Source organism: Anolis carolinensis, chromosome 3 (assembly GCF_035594765.1).
Source record: "Anolis carolinensis isolate JA03-04 chromosome 3, rAnoCar3.1.pri, whole genome shotgun sequence".
NCBI lineage: Eukaryota > Metazoa > Chordata > Lepidosauria > Squamata > Dactyloidae > Anolis > Anolis carolinensis.
This window is the reverse complement of record NC_085843.1, coordinates 203,769,818-203,791,619: the sequence shown is the minus strand read 5'-3', so window position 1 is coordinate 203,791,619 and position 21,802 is coordinate 203,769,818. Positions and strand designations below refer to the sequence as shown.

General features: G+C 40.6%; 1 long non-coding RNA gene across 2 annotated transcripts in view; it reads right to left on the bottom strand.

Annotated features, from left to right (window-relative positions):
* The window catches only part of LOC134297726 (uncharacterized), a 31,744-nt gene extending 10,391 nt beyond the window's left edge, over positions 1-21,353 (bottom strand). Inside the window, exons 1-2 of one of the 2 annotated variants that reach the window (XR_010004587.1) lie at positions 20,693-21,353; positions 15,702-15,801 (exon numbers count right to left, since the gene is read on the bottom strand). This is a non-coding gene — a long non-coding RNA (uncharacterized LOC134297726). Of the gene's footprint in view, positions 1-15,701; positions 15,851-20,692 lie in introns of those variants that run through there. The other variant, XR_010004586.1, reaches the window with a different exon arrangement.
* Between the last annotated feature and the right edge of the window lie 449 nt (positions 21,354-21,802).

Genomic DNA, 21,802 nt, shown 5'->3' with positions numbered 1-21,802 from the left:
ATCTTCTAAACTGCCACCAGGAGCATTCACATAAATAGTTACTTGTTGTTAAATAAATTGTGACCTTCTGAATGACAACTCCAAAACCTCAGGTCACCAACTGCCCTGTTCAGGTCTTGAAAGCTCAGGGCCATGCCTGTTTTGATTAAATCAATCCACCTCTGGGATGATCTTCCTCTTTTGCTACTGCTTTCCACTTTAGCTATGAATGCATTTGCTTTTAAGCTGTCTGTCCATTTGGAGACCTCGTGAATTACATAGTCTTCTTAGACAAGGAATATGCAGAATTCGTTTAGCTGTTTCCTTCCTCTGAAATATAGCTTGCAGCACTTGGTATTCATTAGTAATCTCCCATCCAAGCGCTAAACAGAGCTGTCCCTGCTTTGCTTCCAAGATCAGACAGGATCTGATGCTTTTAAAGTGTTTACTGAGTGACAGCCGACAGGGAGCTCTGGCGTGGGCTGGTCCATGAGGTCATGAAGAGTCGGAAGCGACTGAACAAATAAACAACAACTGAGCATTATTATTTTTTTCCATTGAGTCATTTAGTCTCATGATGGATTCACAGTGTGATATCCTCAGTTTAGTTTTTTTTTATTTCCATTGAGTTCAGGCTTACTTTGCTCTGTGATGCATTTATTTGTCTCTTTGGTATCTGTGGTGTCCAGAGCCCTTTTCCACACATCAAATGAGTTAATTTTCTTCCTGTCAGCTTTCATCACTGTCCAGTTTTCACGACCATATCAAGAAATTGGAAAGACTGTGGTGTGGATAATTCATTCTTCGATATTTAATTATCTATCTTTACACAAGCAGTACATTATAGTAACCTAACATTGATGTCACTGGAGAACATAGAGCTGAGGCAATACATGGCTTTTTCCAGGTTGAAAGATTAGATTGGAAAAGGTTACTTTGGACCACTGTCACCATTTTACCCAAACTGTGAAACCTGTGCTTGAGATGAAAGGCAACACTGTTCACGTTGTTCAACCTAGCACAAGATCAGCAAATTCTAATCAGTTTTTTCTCTGGTTTGTTTGGATTCTGCTTTGCTCTTGTCCAATTAAAAACAGACCTCAAATTAGGTTCCAGCTTTCCATGTCTCCTCCTGAACTGTCTGACACCCAAGCCTACATCTCTAGGTGACCTATATGGTCACCAGTATGGGGCAGCATTATCCCACTGCTATTGTCTGGGATGTTACCACCAGAAAGATCAGAGTCATGTTATAATAGCACTAGCTGTGCCCGGCCATGCGTTGCTGTGGCTTAGTCTGGTGGTGTTGGTCAGTCTACATTAGGTTGTATTTATGCTGTGACCTCCACCTTCTTTATACTCACATTAGTAGTAGTATTTGAAGTCTGTTACCTTCTTCAATTTTTGTGTTGATTGATAATTGCTTGAGATCCCTGTTGTCTTTGGTTTGTTGTTAATTGTAATGTCTGATTCTGCTGAGTGCGGTTTATATTTTTATTGTAGTACAATAGTCTTTTTTTTGTTTCGCCTGTGTAGGTGTTTATTATTGTTGTTGTTGTAGTGGTCATGAAGGTTGGATAAGTTAGAGGCTACTGTATTGTTTTTTGGAGGCCCACTGTAGCACTGACTGGCCTCTCAGCCTCAGTGCCTGGCTGTTTCTTGCCTGTGATGGTGTTGATTCTTATTGTTGTTGTTGTTGTCATTGTTATTACTGTAATTGTTTTTTTTGGAGGCCAAGTGTGAATGTAGGGATTGGGGAGGAGGATGAGTTGTGTTGTCAAATTTTGTATTTGTTATAGTCACAATGCGTTGTTGTGAGTTTTGTGGGTCCGGATTGTGTTTTTGTGGTGTGGTTGTGTTGTTACAACTGAGAGGCAAGCTTTTGTGTTGTGTTGCCAAGTTTTGTATTTCTGGGGCGTTTAGTTGTGTTGTTATAGTAACGATGCATTGTTGTGAGTTTTGTGGGTCCGGATTGTGGTTTTGTGGTGTGGTTGTGTTGTTACAATTGGGAGGCAAGGCTTTTGTGTTGTGTTGTCAAATTTTGTATTTCTGGGGCGTTTAATTGTGTTATAGTCACGATGCATTGTTGTGAGTTTTGTGGGTCTGGATTGTGGTTTTGTGGTGTAGTTGTGTTGTTACAACCGGGAGAAAAGGCTTTTGTGTTGTGTTGTCAAGTTTTATATTTCTGGGGCGTTTAGTTGTGTGCCAAGTTTCGTATTTCTGGGGCGTTTAGTTGTGTTGTTATAGTCACGATGCGTTGTTGTGAGTTTTGTGGGTCCTGTGTGGTTTTGTGGTGTGGTTGTGTTGTTACAACCTGGAGGGAAGGCTTTTGTGTTGTGTCGCCAAGTTTCGTATTTCTGGGGTGTTTAGTTGTGTTGTTATAGTCACGATGCGTTGTTGTGAGTTTTGTGGGTCCATTGTGGTTTTGTGGTGTGATTGTGTTGTTACAACCGGGAGGCACGGCTTTTACGTTGTGTTGCCAAGTTTTGTATTTCTAGGGCGTTTAGTTGTGTTGTTATCGCATGATGCGTTGTTGTGAGTTTTGTGGGTCTGGATTGTGGTTTTGTGGTGTGGTTGTGTTGTTGTAACCTGGAGGCAAGCCTTTTGCATTGTGTTGCCAAATTTCGTATTTCTGGGATGTTTAGTTTTGTTGTTATAGTCACTGCGCAAACAACTTTATCATTTTATATATATAGATTGAAACCAGACCCAATATTTAGAGTCTGAAGTAAAGCAAGATGTGCACTTTTTTACGCAAGGGCATCACTAGAAGGATGGGGGGGGGGGGGAGTGGTTCAGGCCATACTAAATGATACACTCAGATGGAGTAGCATCAAATGATTCACCTATACATTTTTTGTTTAGTGTTTCAGTAGAAGTTGATTTTTTAAAATTGAAAAATACCCCATCATTAAATATAACCAGAAAAATATTATCCATAAACCCAGCTTATATGTACTTTATCCACATGCCTACAAGCCTAAAACTCCAAGGCTAATTTACTTTTCTGAACCTTCCAATAATGTGTATAGGAGCCCACTGTGGTGCAGCGGTTTAATCTGAACTTGCTGTCTGAAAGTTTGGCAGTTCGAATCTGAGAAGTGGGATGAGCTCTCACTGTTAGTTCCAGCTTCTGTCAACTTAGCAGTTTGAAAACATGCAAATATGAGTAGATCAATAGATACCGCTCCAGTGGGAAGGTAACGGGGCGCCATGCCTGCTCTTTGGCTTAGAAATGGAGATGAACACTACTCCACAGAGTCGGACACGACTGGACTTATTGTCAGAGGGAAACCTTTACTTTTACCTAATAATACATATAGTGCACATTATTGTTATTACTCCAATACAATTATGATTTGAAATAATTTCATCTGCTTGCATTACAAACACATGCTGTTGTTTTCATTGCTGCTGTTTGTGTTTTTTAGAGTCACTGATTTTGTCAAATTTTCATATATTTTAGCTACGGATGATAATATGGTGTGGTCTGCCATGAGAAGAAGCTCATGGGATATCGCAATGGGGACATTAACCCCAGTAATGTTACTGCCTTATGGCCACTTCTTGCCAAATTTTGGCAACAAACTGCAAAAGTACATTAAAGCAAATATTCTGCTTGCTGTAAATAGGTTTTTCCCTGCATTGGCACTGCATTTTGATAGCAATATTGTGTGGGATATGTACTACCTTTAAAAAACAGAACAAAGTTGCCCCCCTCTCTGAAGCCCCCCCCCCCACACACACACACACACACTAGTGGGATGAAGCATCCAGATATTTATAAAGAATACAGAAAATTAAACTACAATTCTGGGTCCCCAAGGATATGAAATATACCTCTTTCACATCAACTGAAAACCTGGAAAAGCTATACCATCTGAAGTATAGCTTCTGCTGCTTTGTATTAAGGAGGACTAATCAATATTGACCAAGGAAGGGTGTCTGCTCATTGTTTTTGGAATTACCCAGGGGGAGCCGATGTTTGCGCCTGAATGGGTAGCTTTGATGCTGATGCACAGGAATGAAAGGTATAAGGCAAGTCAAGTTATTGATTTATCTGGTCACCTCCTATGGTTACTCTGTCAGCTGTGTTGCAAGCAAGAGAACAGAGTGAGAAGGGTGTTTTCAACAAAGGCATAAATCTTTCACTTTGTTTCACCATCCTTTTCCTTAAACTTAAAAAACAAACCCATAAGGGACTATCTCAGAGGAAGACTAAACAAAAAGCAAGCTGAAAATGTAAAAAACTTTATGAATAATTACATTCCTTTTCAATGTTTTTGCATGGTAACTCTCTGTTGAAGTGGGAGCAAAATTCAATACATCTAACAGGCCTCGGGGAACAAACAACACAGATTTTAGGCAAAGGATATGTCTTGGGCAGCAATAAGAGAAGGATTTCAGTTCTGAGATGGAAAAGCGACTCCACACAGTAATGCAGCTTTCCACTGCCATGCCAAGAGGGTGCTTTTTGTCCCCCCATCTCTTCTACCACTTGCTGTATAGGATTTATTTTGCCTTGGCTAATGTGAATTTTCCTTACTATAGTAGAAAATGTGTATCCTACAATGAGGATGCTTCCACACATACCTAATATTGCGCCAAATTGCTATATGTGTGTGTGTGTAAAGAAATCCTTGCAAAGTTGCTTGCAAAAGATCTCTGCAAAAAGGGAGCTGAGCTTTTGCAGAGGCAAGCCACGCCTCAAACAGTGTATCGGTTTGCTGCCAGAAGGCTGGGTTTTGTCAGTTGGGAATCTGGGCTTGCAGGGAGAGCACAGAAAAGACAGGCTCTCTAGCTACGGTCAAGTAGCAGTTTAAATATGCTATGCTGGGTATATTGAATGCTGATTGATTAGTTATTGATCCTATGCAACTACAAGGACATTGTACGATTGCTGAACTGTTTATTTGACTTCAACTCAACAAGTAAAGTTTTCTTTGTTCTTTTAATTCCTCTACCTGGTCTGAGTCTTTTGCACATGGTGTTAACTGGACGCTGCTGGTTCCTCTATACACACTCGCTAATACCTAAAACCCATGCTGAAATGGGTTAAAGTAACCTGCTTCAGTACAGGCTCTAGTCCCCACTCCCTCCCACAACCCCGGGATTTCTCTCCCAGGGTGGTTACATGCTATCCCGATTGAATTCAGGATAGCATGAAGCCACCTGGAGTCCCAATTTACCCCTAACCCCCCATCACCTCACATGTCATTTTCTTATGCCATAAGGACACAAGATGAGGCTTCATGGCTGCCAGGGACCTTTTTCAGTAAGTTTTAGAGGGTAAATCGGAAGCTAGGTGGGAGAGGGAGAGGCCCAAAGGAGCCCAAAGGTGCGGGTTGACTCCCGGGAAACATGCGACGCATCACAGTAGTCATTCCCCACAGGCCCGGCACCTCATTAGACCTGGATTTTTCATAAAGATCCAGATCTAATGGGGTGTTTAATTAATATGGAATAAACTAGGGAATAACCTCGGTTTACTCCGCATTAATTCACTTTTACTGGCGACATCGTTTGGATGCCTCTGATAAAATAATAATAATAATAATAATAATAATAATAATAACAATAATAATTACTTTATTTTTGTATCCCACCTCCATCTCTCCAAAGGGACTCGGGGCAGCTTACATGGGGGCAAGCCCAATCAGACATAGATTAAAAACATAACTCAGTAAATATTAAACAACATTATAACAACATAAATACAAAATCATCAAACAACCATTAGCCTGAACAGTAATAAATCCTGAATTTCAGAGGGTAAGTCCCGCATTTTCAGCCTGTCTTGATGGCCCTGAGAAAGTGGGATCAATAGAATGAATGGATTACCTGCAATCAATTTCTTTTCCCAGTGACAGCATTTCCACACATTTTTCAGTTTTCTCTGCTTGCTATATACAGGCAGTCCTGGAACTGCAAATATTCAACTTACAAACTATTGAAAATGGGAGTGAGACAACAGGAAGTGAGAGAAATCTGCCCCTCAGAAGGTAAATTCACTCCTGGAAGAATTATTATCATTGGAAAAAGGTGTCTCTGCTGAAGCTTTCTCACCGACAACAAGCCCAATTTAAAAAAAATCCAATTCTCACAGGGACAGAAAGTGCACAGAGAGCAAAACAAACCTTCCCAATGTTATCCAAAGCATATATCTATATTTGGCTGAAGTTACACTTAAAATGTACCTGTTCAAACTTACATACAAATTCAAGTTAACAACAAACCTACAGAACCTATTTTGTGATGTGGAAGACTTTCATAGGCGAAATTACTGCGGCCAGTCATTCCCTTGATGTATGGTAAGAACACTTTTCCTCTGGGTGGATCTTTGTCTTTACGTTGTCTTTACTCAGCTATAGCAGAGCACGTGATGAACCAACCTGGACACAACATATTATTTGAGAACACAGAAATGCTGGACCACTCTAACAACTACCACGTCAGACTACACAGAGAAGCCATTGAAATCCACATACATGTGGACAATTTCAACAGAAAGGAGGAAACCTTGTAAATTAACAAAATATGGCTACCAGCATTTTTAAAAAATCTAAAATCAGGACAGTAAATAAAGAACAACACTCTGAACACAGGGGAATTCCAGACAGGAAACAATCAAGTCCAGTTAACACCCCCAACAAAGGATTCCCCCAGGCAGGAATCAGCCAGGCCTTAAAGCTACAAGGTTTTTCAATGCTAATCAAGGTGATTGCAACATTCACACTGAAGCCGAATCTTTCTCATGTTTATTCAGAAGCTCTTGGGAAAGCAGGACTGGTGTGACACTACAACTCTTTGTCCAAGAAGTTTAAATACACCTCCCTATTTTGCATATCCAAGGATACTATAGGATGTTGCAGTTGTCATTAAAATGGAATCATAGCGCTGTGAGGGTGTTTTGTGAAAGTGCCTTTAACAAGGAATAGCATCACTTCTTATTTCTTAAATGTTTGAAGTGCTTCTGCAGTTCCTGGGGTGTGAGCTCTGTAAGGAGTGGAAGAGGAAAATTTCATGGCTGAAGTGCCTGGTGCAACAGCTTTGTATTCTGTTGTGAGTGTCCCTTTAAAAAAAGTAAATTACCAGTGGCGCAAAGGGTTAAGCTGAGCTGCTGAACTTGCTGACCGAAAGGTCAGCGGTTCAAATCCAGGGAGCGGGGTGAGCTCCCACTGTTAGCCCCAGCTTCTGCCAACCTAGCATTTCCAAAACATGCAAATGTGAGTGCTGCTCCGGTGGGAAGGTAACGGTGCTCCATGCAGTCATGCCGGCCATATTACCTTGAAGGTGTCTACGGACAATGCCGGCTCTTCAGCTCAGAAATGGAGATGAGCACCAACCCCCAGAGTCGGACACAACTAGACTTAATGTCAGGGGAAAACCTTTGTAATCATTTATCTGAAATTTATATTCATTCCTTGTACACAATACAATGTTTAGTGATATTTAATACATTGTTATTATTCCATTAGTGGACACTTGTTAGTTCAAGCCCTTGGGACCCCATTTTTTCTTATAGGGGAAAACCTTTACCTTAAACTACCGGTAAATGTACATTAATATCCAGGCCTTGGAATTATAATGAAAGTTATTTTTTAAAGTAATTTTCCAATCTTTACTTTTCTTATTGCTATTTTGGGATATGAGAAAAGCCTCCCACAAGAATGGTAAAACATCAAACATACAGGCATCCCCTGGGCAACATCCTTGCAGACGGCCAATTCTCTCACACCAGAAGCGATTTGCGGTTTCTCAAATCACTCCTGACACACACAAAAATGGCTATTTTAACAATTTCACTAATCCTTCACAGCAGAATGGGGTGACTCTAGGCTAGTGAGGGCTGTTGTAGCAAATTCTAGAAATGTTGCATTTCATTCTGCAGATACGAAACACATAAGTTACAACCTTGTTCAGCTTACCTGGAATATCCTTCCCAATGTAATCTGCTTTTGAATAAATATGTAGAAGGTGCCACTGTGAATAAATTACTCACATGAACTGAAACATTTAAGATTGCTAAAAGATTTCTTTAGCTTTTTAAGAACTGTTCTTTTTTCCTTGGGGCAAAAACCATCCACTTTCCTGTTTGTTAGCATTTATCAGCAAAATAATGCCTTTAGACTAATGAGTTTCAGAGGGGATTTCAAGAAAAGCTCAGGGTCAAAGACAAAGAGAAAGCTAATTCATTGGATTAATTTTACTTCCTTTTTATACACTTTTCCCCACCCAGTGTAATCCACAAATCCTGTCAAAAGCATGTCAAAAGATAAAATTGATAGTAGAACCCATGATAAATCATGATTGTTACAGATATCTAAATGATTTATAAGAGATTATTTAAATTGTTATTTTTTTAATAAAAAGACCGCAAGTTGCTATGTTGCCACAGCTAGTTAGATAGGTATACCTTCAGTTTTCTCACCATAAAAATGACTTTTGTTTCTGGAACAGGAAGGGGTGATTTTTCATCCCTATCTGGCCCCACCTACACAGCCATATAAATGCAATGTGAAACTGTGCAAACTCTTATAATGCTGTTCAATTATATCTATCTATCTATCTATCTATCTATCTATCTATCTATCTATCTATCTATCCATCCATCTATCTATGTCAGCTTGGACCCCTTCCATACAGCTGTATAAAATCCACATTGAATTGAATTATATGCAGTGTGGACTCAGATGATCCAGTTCAAAGCAGATATTGTGGATTATCTGCCTTGATATTCTAGGTTATATGGCTGTGTGGAAGGATAACTAAACAAAAACATTTTGAACCTTATAGAGATTTCTTTAGACTTCTGTCAAAATACATCCAGAAATGACTTTTTTCTTTTATCAGTCTCCATTTATTTTTATAATTTTATGGTTCAGTATAGGAATTTGGATATATCTACTGTTTACTTGCCAATTGAAGTGATCATGTTCTTTCACAAGAACAATAAATCTTTCAGAATAATCCTTGTTTATTTTGTGCTGACACACTGCTCCAGTTTACTAGCAAAAGTCTGTGTTTTTCTAGCTACTGTTCGTTATCCTCCCAATTCTGATGCTGCTAAAAGAAATTCCAGCTAGACAGAGAATGAAGAGGAAAAAACAGAGTTTGGCAGTAATAAAATGAGCTTCACTGTCAGAACTGAGGTTTGACTGCGGCCCCTTCTACACTGCCAAATAAACCAGATTGTCAAAGTGAATAATCCACATTATCTTCTTTGAAATGAATTATAGGAGTCTACACTGCCATGTAATCCAGTTCAAAGCAGATAATCTGGATTTTATATGGCAGTGCAGAAGGGGCCTGAATGTCTTTATTGTGTAGGGAATCAAAAGCAAGATCCCATTTTTCTGTCTACAGAAGCTATGGCTATTTTGTAGTGCAAATTTCTGGCATAAATTGATTTATTGTTATGTTTATCTATTATATATGATTTTCAAATGAATCCAAAGCATCAACAGTAGGGGGGGGGGGTTGCCACTACCCTGAGCTATTTCTTCAAATCATTTGGGGCAGGAGGAAGAGATCTAGGAAATTACAGATATTTCTGGTTCGCAAATGAAAGTGTTATTGACAGCTACCTAGCCATTCCTGTGACTTTTGGCTGCTGACTGTACTGGACACATCATCACAGGATGGGAGTAGTGTTGTGTAAAAATGGGAAGCTCTGTTTAAAATTCCTATGTTGTTGCAAAGCATGATGAATCATTAGCTAGAAATATAAGACGGGGAGAGGTTGAAGAGGAATTAGCAGGCTCCATTATTAGAAAGCATCAGCTCGTAAGAATCAAATAAGTCAATTATGAGCTGGTGAAAGATGGGAGATGAAAAGAAGGGAAAGTAGAAGAACCCGATCAATCCATTTTCCTCATTATAATGCCTTCCTCTTTTAGAGATCAATCCAAAACAGTTTTTTTTTTCTTTTTGGAAAACTAATAAACAAAAAACTAGATGAATGTGTATAATATTCTAGTCATGCATGTTTTCTGTGGTTAGTTGAGTCCCGTCAATTCTTATTTGAGTTTAACAACATACTTGATTTTTTTTTGCATAAAGATTTAAAACTTAAGCAAAGAAAGGCAAACACAAACACTGACCCTTCATCAGTTTTTGACAATTCTGATCCCACAGAGAATTTCAGTTTTCCCAGCACCTTTGTTGACTTCAGAAATCTACCTGCAGGGTAACAAGATTTATAGCAGGCACAAAAGCAGCATTCTTTGTTTATCAAGGGCGTGTAGACACATACACACATTTTAGCTCTGGCTAGAATCTGCTAGACTAAACCACATTCTTCCCTACCCACTTATTTTAATACAAATTAGATTCTGCGTATCAGACCCTATGTTTGCACATTCTTCAAAATCTAATTCACTCCAAATCCATCTCCTTCAGTACTACAAAGGTAAAAGATTTATATCCATGCAATGTACACTATTCCTGGTTCCATAAGGCAGAACAGCTCTGGAAGGATCTGTACTAGAGCATGGACCTCCCCCCCCCCCCCCCCAATTATTTTAAATCATATTGCAAGGGCCGCAGCAGAGAGAAGCTGCAGCCAGTGAGGACCTTTTATTTATTTATTTTTGGATATCCATTTTGTGAAGGTTCAAATGCCTCCACCTTCGCTACTAGGGTTTGGATAGGAATATTTTAATAAATCAAACACAGAAATAATCCTTAGAATGTGCGCTTTAACTATTACTATTCACTTTTCCACATAATCACCAGACAATTGGATACATTTCTGCCAACGATGAACAAGTGTTCTGAAGCTCTCACGAAAAAAGTCGACACTCTGTTTCCGCAACCAGCGTCTCACAGTACCCATCGTGCACAGATCTTCTGATAGCCAAGCAAAGCAATAATGTGACCCACATGTTCTTGTGAAATACCGATTATGCTTGAAATTTCACTCTGAGTGATACAACGATTGTCCTGAATCAATCTTTCAACCTTTTGCTTGTGAAACTAGGTGGTCACAGGATGTCCAACTCTTTGTTTGTCATACAAGTCAAATGTTCCCACCTCAACATCTTTAAACTTACTCGCCCAGCAATGCACAGTACTCACATCAACACAATCACCATAAACAGCTTGCATTCTCTAATGAATCTCCTTTCGGTGACACCTTCTGCTGTCAAGAATTCAATGACTGCACGTTGCTTAAGTCGCATTGACCGCAAGGTTCCATACTTCGCACTTTAACAACACAACCATTCAATGCTAAGGCTTCCCGCCAAATGGAACTGTAGAGGAGAGTCTACTGAACAAGTCAGTACTGCCGCATACCTGTACTGCCATCTGTTGAGGAGTTACGAAGGTGGAGGCATTACTTTTCATTCAACCATCGTACTATTGGAACTCAGTGGACAGCAGCACCAGAGGCACTGGACCCAGAGGAACTCATATCGCAATCATCTTAACAGTAGAACCCATGGGACCTGATGGCCCCTTTTGTTTGTCCCTTGGCTGGGACCACTCAGAACTCCTTCCAAAACCTTTGGATCAGCCTGTCCCCGTCAGCCATTGGAGAGCGAAAATTTACATTGGAAGCAGGGAACACTCTCCCATTGGCCGGCAGTTGCCATAGTCCCACCTCTGCAGGGAATCCTCGCTGACATCAATGGAGTTCAGCCAATCACGGCGGAGCCAGTTTCAACTGGGGCTTTCAAAGGATTGAACTGTATAAAAATGTTTTTTCAATGTTATGGCATCTCAGCTAACTTTGGCGGACTACCACGAGGTGGCATCACTTCAGCTAATTTGAATAAAATACCTTGGTGGCTTCATCTTCAACTTGGTGAGATTTATTCATTTGGAAACATTGGGCTAGCTTCTTTGTCTCACCAGGTTTTCGCTATCCGTGGGTTTCGCTATCCACAGCCTGGATTTCACTATCCGGGGCCGCTTTAAATTGCTCTATTTCACTAGTTTATATATTTCCTTCCCAATATTCCAGGGCCAACACATATACTTTAAACATGATTTTTGTTCCTGGGTTATAAATGTCATTTTCTAATTAGTTCTATCATAAAAACATGGGGAAAGTTTATTAAACTGTAAAAACTTAGTTTTTGCAAGACATCCTGCAGTGCATTTTGCTCTAGTTTTTCAATGAATATTTCATAGAGTCTCAACCAATTCAACATCGTTTGTGGCAGCCACAAAAACAAAGTTTCTGGATTATAACAACTGCTTTCAAAATAAGTACCACACAATTGAACAGGAATAACATTTCCAAATTTTTCAAATTTTGTTACATAGTGTTACCTATTATAACCCCTAAAGCAGTGGTTCTCAACCTGTGGGTCCCCAGGTGTTTTGGCCTTCAACTCCCAGAAATCCCGGTCAGTTTACCAGCTGTTAGGATTTTGGGGAGTTGAAGGCCAAAACATCTGGGGACCCACAGGTTGAGAACCACTGCCCTAAAGGCTCTTATCTGCTTGGTATACACTATATTCTTTCATCCTAGAAGACAGTGTGTGAGTAAAGTAACCATAACATGCTTTCAAACTTGAGAATGTTTAACAGAATGAATAATCACATAACATACTTGAGAATGTTTAATAGAATGAATAGCCACAGCCTAACCTTTTCCATGTTTATTCAGAAGTGTACCTAAGATTGCAAGCTTAGAAAAACAGTAGGCGTTGCCTCATCTCTTTCTCTCCATCTGAAGAAATGGATTGATATCCATGCAAATGCATGCTGAAATAAACCAGTTAATCTTGAAGGGGTTTTGGGATTCCTTCATCCCCCTATTTCCATTTTTGCAGCTATCTCTTTAAGAACTCTTGATTAAGTAATCACAACTACATTCAGAAGCATTTCACTTTTAGACTAAGTCCTACTGAAGCTGAACCTATACTGACATATAATCCAATTTCTGAATCCAGATTATCTGATTTCAACTGTATTATATGGAGTGTAGACTCATATAATCCAGTTCAAAGCTTATAATATGAATTCAGAAACTGCATTATACGGCAGTGTAGATGGGTCTTGAGCTGTCTTCATTCATCCCCAAGGCAAACAAAAATTGCTTCCACTTTTACATTTTTCTGTTCTGTTGTGACTGCATCAATGCCATACACACACTTATTACATCAAAGCAAGAGCAGTATTATCAGCCACATTTTCCCTATGCAGGCTCACTTTGGTGTTAAAGGGAAGTATAGCAATGATCATATTTGCTATATGTTGCATTATTTCTGGCCACATGACTGCAGCAACGTGATTCCCCAACCCCCATAAACAGAAGTAGGCTTATATTGATATGCAGTTATCTGCACAAGTACACCTCCAAAAAATAAAGGTGATGCTATCCATACCATACAAACCACCTTCAAAAAATTAAAGTGATTAAATACTGAAAAAATTAAAATTACTGGTAGTAGCATTTTATAGGAAGAAGGATTAGGGGACCTCCCATCTACCTTGGTCAAACTTTCAGAGGGAAATATTTCCCCAGTAAGCCTTTGCCCAAAACAAGTCAGATATCAAAAGGACTTGTTATAGTTAAGCTGGGTTAGAATCAAAGATGGAACATGGGAATAGCTTATTTTGTCATTTTTTTTCATTAGCACCACATATATGGGACACGAGCACATAAAGAAAGTGAGCCTGTGCCGTGAATTGTACTTGTGGTGAACAAATATCCCAGTTTAATTTTTTAAAGTATACTTTGTGTTCTGTTTTGATTTGTAAAAGCAGACTATTGTAGATAATCATACACAAATTGATCTCAATAAGGATCAATTGAAGATTTCGGGGCCAAAGTTATGGACTTTGATACGACTCATGGATGTGTTGATAATTGCACATGGACTATTATACCCATTACTGTATTTTTTTGGTCTAGGCTTGTGCATGGATTCGATTTGGCCGGTTCCCCTCGGCTAATCCAGCTGGTCCTGCTTGTTCAGATGGCTGTAATGGCAAGGGCTCAGCCTCAACAATGGCTGTTGAAAATTGTTTGCCTTGGATTGCAAGTGGAGTACAGGAGGGAGGCAGCCGCTAGAAGGAAAAGCACGAGGGGGGAAAAGGTGTCACTCCAAGGCCTGCAAATCAAGAGAAAAGAGAGGGCTTTTTAAAGGAAGCCTGGGTTAGGATAGATTCAGGTTGATTGCTCTTCATTCCCTGGAAAATGGGGAAGCCTCCTTAAAATGCCTTGGAAAGCTGCATGCTGCAGGGAATGAGGTCCATGTGTGTGCCTGCAGTGCCTGTCTCCTCTAGAGTAGAAACAGCTTTAACTAAGCATTAAACCTGGTCTCCTCTACAGACAGAAGGAAAAGGATTGCACAAAGAGTCTGATGCTTTTCATCCAGGTCTTAATGAAGGATATAAGAACAAATGGTGCCTCAAATGACAGGAAGGGGAGCCCGAAAAGTCCCCTCCATAATGGGCTAGAAAATGAATCTTTTGGCTTCCTGGACTGAAAACAGATTTCTGTCCTCCCAAATTTGGGAGGCTCTTGAAAAAAGATCAGGACCCCCACCAAAATCCAGGACACTGAAACAGATCACAGTTCACCTGGATTGCACAAGCCTAGTCTAGAAATGTCAGCACTGGTGTTGATATTCTGAGTAGAAATGTCTACTTTGAATTAAATCTCATTGGGTGAAATAGGCTTGCTCCCACATAAGAATGTACAGAACTGAAATTCAATTTATCTGTTGCAAATATAAGGAAAAATTCAATAACCCGTAGAAGCATAATCACAAAATACATCAGTTTCCTGAGGATCCGTAGGCGGACACTGTCTGTCATCATTTGTATATACTTTGTTCATTTATTATTCTTTCCTTTGTAGACTGCAAATTCTTTAGCAAGTAGATTAAGGATATTGTTTTTAGTCATTCTTTCTCAACACATTGTTTGGAATGTTAAGAATGCCTGCCTGAGGACCACAAAACTCACTGGGGAAACTGCATCTACCATAAAAGTTCATCAAAAGTGATAGGGTTTTAGGAGCACATTGCTAAAACAGGAAATGAGCTATTTGCCAAGAATGTGTTTCACATATGCCATCTGATCTGACACGGCTCCTTTAGTCTATGTTTTATGATAACATCTAATAGGAGGGTTAAGTGAATGTAAGACCAATTTCTTGGCTATAATAAGTGAAATGCTAATGTCATTTCCCAGGAGGTATAGACAAGCACAAATAAATTGAAATCCAATTTCAATTGTGTGACCAGCATATGACAACTCCCAGCTCATGACTAATCCACCTATCTGCCATCAGAAGTAAGAAATAATTGCTATTTATAATTGCCATTTATAATTATTTTCTGTTATGGATGAAATTGTATATTTGAAAGAAAGTGGCAACAGATTTATATCCATAGCTTTAGCAGCAGTTGATCATGCAGTTATCAAGCAAAATCCTTACATCAGTCTAGAATCTTGGATACTTTGTTGTTCACAGATTTGATAAAAAAAATTCTAGTTAGGAATCTTTAGGCTCTAGAGATTTCCCAGGAGGTATATACATAGGCCCTAGAGATTTCTAGGGAAAATATCTCTCGAGGAATCTCGAGATCGGGTCCTCAAACTATTTAAGCAGAAGGCCGATTCATGGTCCTCAGACATTTCAGGGATCTGAATAAATTCCTATCCACACTGCACATATCTTATTTGTAGTGCAAAAAAAAATGAAAAAATAATACAGTATTTAAAATGAAAAACAATTTCAACCAACATAAACTTACCAGTATTTCAGTGGGAAGTCTGGGTCTGCTTTTGGCTGCTGAGATAGTCAAGTTAATTAGGTTTGTTGTTGTGAGCCTTCAAGGTGTTTCAGACCCTTGGCTGGATTTAATAAGAAAATTGATCAATTTGTTGTCAAACACAACAATGATTTATAGTTTTCCAAGAGCATCAGAATAAAAACATAATTTTTATTTATTTATTATTATTCCCTGGACTTCTGAAATTGCAGAGAAGAATGATACTGGCAATGGACCAAGAGCAGCTTCCCCCTAAAGACTATATTGTTTCCAAACCCTTAATTAAATGTATCTTTCTTTCAACTTTCTGCCTACCTTGTATTCTTTAATGTTATTTCTATCCCTATATGTATATATGATATATATGAAGATGAGCCTCAGAGGTCTTCTGCCAAACCACAGAGACATTTCCTGGAACAGGAGAGCTGATCCCCCCAGCTATCCCTGGCAAGGTGATAATCAAGATTCATTGTGTGTACATGTAGAATAATAGACAGTTTCCACGCTTGGTCTGGTAAAGCCAGCCTATGTTTATTCAGCCAAGTATCTCACTTGGGCTGAGAGACTGCTGACCGCAGAAACAGAAGTGTAGGATATGTACATTTGCAGACTCCTTTTATTCCAAGTCCGAGGCTTGATTCAAAGAGATCATCACCTTTTGTTCCTGGGACCCCTCACATTTGTTTTCCAAAGACCTGTCTCATCATCTGGAGCTGGACAGTTAAGCCACTCAGAAACTCATTTCCATTTTCCAAATATGAACATGGATCTTCTGGAGCCTGTTCTCTCTCAGGGGGGATGCCTCCCACAGCTGATTGGCCCCTTTGGACCGATCCCCTGTCGTCTCCTCCCCGGTAGAGATAATCCTCACCTTTAGGTGGTAATGTCATAAGGGTGTCAGCCAATCAGGGCATGGATCCAAACCAGCCTCTCTTTCGGCCAATCAGGGGAAAGAGTGGAAAGTTTGAATGGCTATAACATGTATAAAACTTTGTGTCTCTCTATTCATGTTATTCATGTTGTACCTTTGAAAGCTTTGGCTTGTACACACATCCTTTCTGGGTGGGCGTGGCTCCTGCTCAAGAGGGCGGGGCTGAGCCTCTCCCCTAGTCCAAGATGCAGGGCTGGGAGGGGGAGGGGGCGGGGCCACAAATGGGCAGCCAGGACTGGGATGGGCGGAGTTACGAGCTTTGAGGCAGGGCTGAGCTTCTATCCCTGTCCTGTGGCGCCTGCCAGGACACAGGGGGTGGGGCTAGAGGAGGGGCAGGGCCTCTTCCCAAGTGCCTGATGGGGCTGAACCTCTATACCCCGCCCCTGTGTTCTAACAAGCATCTCAGGTGGGTATACAGAGGCTCAGCCCTGTCTCGTGCTTTTGAGAAGAGGCCCTGCCCCAGCCCCGCCCTTTAGTCCTAAAAGGCCTCTCAGGAGAGGTATAGAGGCTCAGCCCTGTCTCGTGCTCTTGGAAGGAGGCTCCGCCCCCTTCCCTAGCTCCGCCCTCTGTGTCCCAACAAGCGCCTCAGGAGAGGTATAGATTCTCAGCCCTTTCTTGGGCTCTTGGGAAGAAGCCCCTCCCCTCCCCTGGCCCCGCCCCCATGTCCTAATAAGTGCCATCACCGCCCCCCCTGGATCGCTGCAGTGCCCGCCAGGGGGTGGTAGCACCCACTTTGGGAATCACTGGATTAAACCCTCCAAAAATAATCCAAAAAGGAATCTTTCAATTTGCCATATTATATAAGAGACATCATTTCACTATGTCATTATATATAATGGGACTTGAGCATTCTCAGATTTTGGTGAGCATTGATACTGGAGCCAAACCCCAGCAGATACCAAGGGGCCCGTGTAGTCAAGATGCTCATATAGGTCCCATCTACACTGCCATATAATATCCAGATTATCTGCTTTGAAATGGATTATATCAGTCTATACTGCCATATAATCCAGTTTAAAGCAGATAATCCGGATTTTATGTGTCTTGTAGATGGGCTCTGGCACCACAAGATGCACAGCTAACCTTACGAAATGGGGCTACAAAGTGGAATCCACAACATGCGAGTGTGAAGAAAAGCATTTACTACAATGCAGCCTGGGCCCAGCCACATGCACAATAGAGGACCTTCTCACACTGACACCAGAGGCGCTCCAAGTGGCCAGCTTCTAGTCAAAGGAAATTTAGTATAATGCCAAGCTTTTAATTTTGTTGTTTGTGTTTTTTTCTATAAATGATAAATAACTCTATTCTCAATTCGCTTCCGACACAATGAAAAATCTGGATTTTATATGGTAGTGTAGATGGAGCCATAGACATACCCAGTTAACAAAAGTTCTAACAATGAAATGCCTTTTTACAAATATATTTATGTTTACCCATTTCCTCTTTAGTTTCTTATCCTCTTTCTGGAATTTGTTAGCAGCTTTGGCATTCTGAAGATGAGGAAGGAAAGCTGTAGAAACACAGGCTTTGAATGTTGGGTGCAGCAGTGTGTTTGCACAAGCAATACTATGAACCTAACTTAAGTAAGGATGTGAACAGAATATTGGACAAAATAGGTCTTTGGTATTTCCTGGCTTGTGTTTTTACATTCTTAATTAAAGAACGTGCTTCTCTTTCTTTCCCTACCTGCACCTGGTATCTTAAAACAGGCAGGAGGACTTCCAAGAAAGGAAAGAGAAATATAACTCTATAATACACATTTCAAAGTAAACACTTTTTTGAGACAGGGTAAATTAAGCAGAAGATGGGTAACCAGAGCCAGACAATTTACATATGCATGAAGTGTGTAACGAAGCAGGAAGCAAAACCAATTGCTTTCATTGTACACAGGACACAGGGTTAATTAGCAACTGATACATGGTCCCAATAGAGTTACGCACTGCGAATTTCAGTGGATATTTCAAAATCTAATTGCTGTGTTTGAAGCATGATGTTCGTGTATTCATGAGGTAGCATAGCTCAGGCACACCTGACTTGCAGTTTTGAAATAATCAGGTGTGACCAAGTATGAAATGTAAAAATCAAATGCCTAATCCATAAAAATAAAGAGGAATGCGGTGAAAGTATTATGACAAGGGCATGAAATTTGGTGGGCCCCAGGTGGCACAGTGTGTTAAAGCACTGAGCTGTTGAACTTGCGGACCAAAAGGTCCCAGGTTCAAATCCCGGGAGCGGAATGAGTGCCCACTGTTAGCCCCAGCTCCTGCCAACCTAGCAGTTTGAAAACATGCCAATGTGAGTAGATCAATAGGTACCGCTCTGGTGGGAAGGTAACGGCGCTCCATGCAGTCATGCTGGCCACATGACCTTGGAGGTGTCTATGGACAACGCCGGCTCTTCAGCTTAGAAATGGAGATGAGCACCAACCCCCAGAGTCGGTCATGACTGGACTTAGCGTCAGGGGAAACCTTTACCTTTTATGAAATTTGGTAGCCACTGAAGTTCACAAATGAATGAGGTTGTTTGCACAAGGGGTCATAACTACCCCCAAATATATACCAATGCGTTTTTTTTTTCTCATTTCTCAATTCTCACTCACAGGACCAAGGCTGTGACATCTCCGGCCCATCCCCTGTTCAGATATCAGCCAGCATGCCAACACCTTAAATCAAGAAATAGCTTTCTAAGATCTACAAAAATACGCACAGGAACACCTCAGCAAGCGAGAGTCCAAAAGTGGCAGGCTAAAACCTGGACCCTGACACCATGGCTGATACCGATTGAGAGACTCTCTCCTGGTCACACAGACTGGGTGACTTGGAAGGTGCTGAACAGACTGTGTTCTGGCACCACGAGATGCAGAGCCAACCTTAAGAAATGGGGCCACAAAGTGGAGTTCATGACATGTTAGTGTGGAGAAAAGCAAACCACAGATGACCTATTACAATGCAGTCTAAGCCCTGCTAAATGCACAATGGAGGACTTTCTTATAGCAACACCAGGTGGCCAGCTACTGGTCAAAGGACATTTAATCTACTGTAATACCAATTTTTTAAAACTTTGTTTATGTTTCTAAATATATTACAACTGTACCCTTGGTTCGCTTCTGACACAATAAATAAATAAACTTCTTTTTTTAATTCAAGGAACTGCACCGCTTGGTAGCTGTATCACACACTGATATGGATTTCCCCTCTTAATTAAATATTTACTTTCATTGCAAAACCATTTTGCAGAACCTCCCATTCATACATGGCTCTGCATCATTAGACAAGGTTTCCAAGTCAAAACTACACTTCTCCCTTGCAGAATACACAAAACAGGAAAATACTTTTAATTGCCAGTTTAATTCGCATGATGCACTTTTTTGCTACTAGAGACAGAAAGAGATGTTTCTACCTCCTCTGCCAAAATAACATGGCTGGCTTCGGGATTTGAGTACCTTGATATGGGATGATGGCTGGGCGAGGTCAAAATCACGTTGCTGTTTCTACACAACTTAAGACCTTCACAGACGACCGCATTACACATGAATTCAATGTAGTTATTACATGGTGTAAGGATCTGTGGACAAAGGAAAATGGATGCATGTGTACATAAAGGTAAAGGTTTTCCCCTGACGTTAAGTCCAGTTGTGACCGACTCTGGGGGTTGGTGCTCATCTCCATTTCTAAGCCGCAGAGCTGGCGTTGTCCATAGACACCTCCAAGGTCATGTGGCCGGCATGACTGCATGGAGCGCCGTTACCTTCCCGCCGGAGCGGTACCTATTGATCTACTCACATTGACATGTTTTCGAACTGCTAGGTTGGCAGCAGCTGAAGCTAACAGCGGGCACTCACTCACTCACTCCGCTCCCGGGATTTGAACCTGGGACCTTTCCGTCTGCAAGTTCAGAAACTCAGGGCTTTAACACACTTTAACAACTTGCCAACCAGGGAAGAAGGGGCAATTTAAGGCTGGATTTAACAATGAAGAAAGGAAGCAAAAATACACATGTAGAGTTACTTTGCTTACCGCACTATCATCTGACTACTTACCAAAAGCTTCATCAGCTCAAAGAGCAATTGGAGTATGAAAGCTGTCTTTGTTTTCAGGAAAAAATATATAGCAGATACATTTCCTGTGATGTAAAAAGAAAGAAAGGGATAGTATAATCCTGATTATGAGACAAGAAAATCTACTCTCTTAAAACTTTCTGGCAGTCATGGGGTTCTTCACTATTTCCGCTTGGCAAAAGGTATAGTCCACCATTGAAATGCAGCCTATATTGAACAGTTTTCGAAAAATCAAGGGCCACACTGCCTGTTGTAATGGGACCTTGGTATCAGCTGAGATTTGGTTTCAGAATTCACTGTGAATACCAAAAACAGTGGATGCCAAGTCCCATTATATGCATTGGTGTAGTAAAACTGATTCCATCAAATAAAATGGCAAAATCAAGGTTTTTCAAAATATTTTCAAGCCATGGATGGTTAAATCCATGGATGCAGAATCTGAGGATATCGAAAGTTAACTGTACTTCTCCTGTATCATCCTGGCCTAGAATGTTTTTTCCCCGTTTCCGGGATGAACCCATCAGTATTAAATGGGAATCTAGAATACCGGTAGCCTCCTCCATGCAGTCATGCCGGCCACATGACCTTGGAGGTGTCTATGGACAATACCGGCTCTTCGGCTTAGAAATGGAGATGAGCACCAACCCCCAGAGTCAGACATGACTTAACGTCAAGGGAAGCCTTTACTTTACCTGTTAGTTCTCTTGTGTTTTGGGAGCCCCCTCCCCCAAATCTGCAACTTGCATTGTCTCCATCAAAAGATTTATTGAACAAAATTGATCTATTTTTCACATACCAAACTTCATACACGCACGCATACTTAGACACACATCAATACCATGGAGTTGCAACCAGGAGTACATAGGAAAGGCAGTATGTCATTTGGGGCTCGGAAGTCAATGGAAGGTTTTACATAATACAGTGTGGCTATAAGATTTCAGTCGAAGACTAGATGTTAACAGGGATAACATGGCATTGCTCCATGTTTAGGCAGGTGTGAATTACAGCAAGGTTTAAAAAATTGTTTTGGCTACCTGATCTGCTCACAATTAAACTAATTGTTTAATTTAACTGAACTGGAACCCCTGGTGA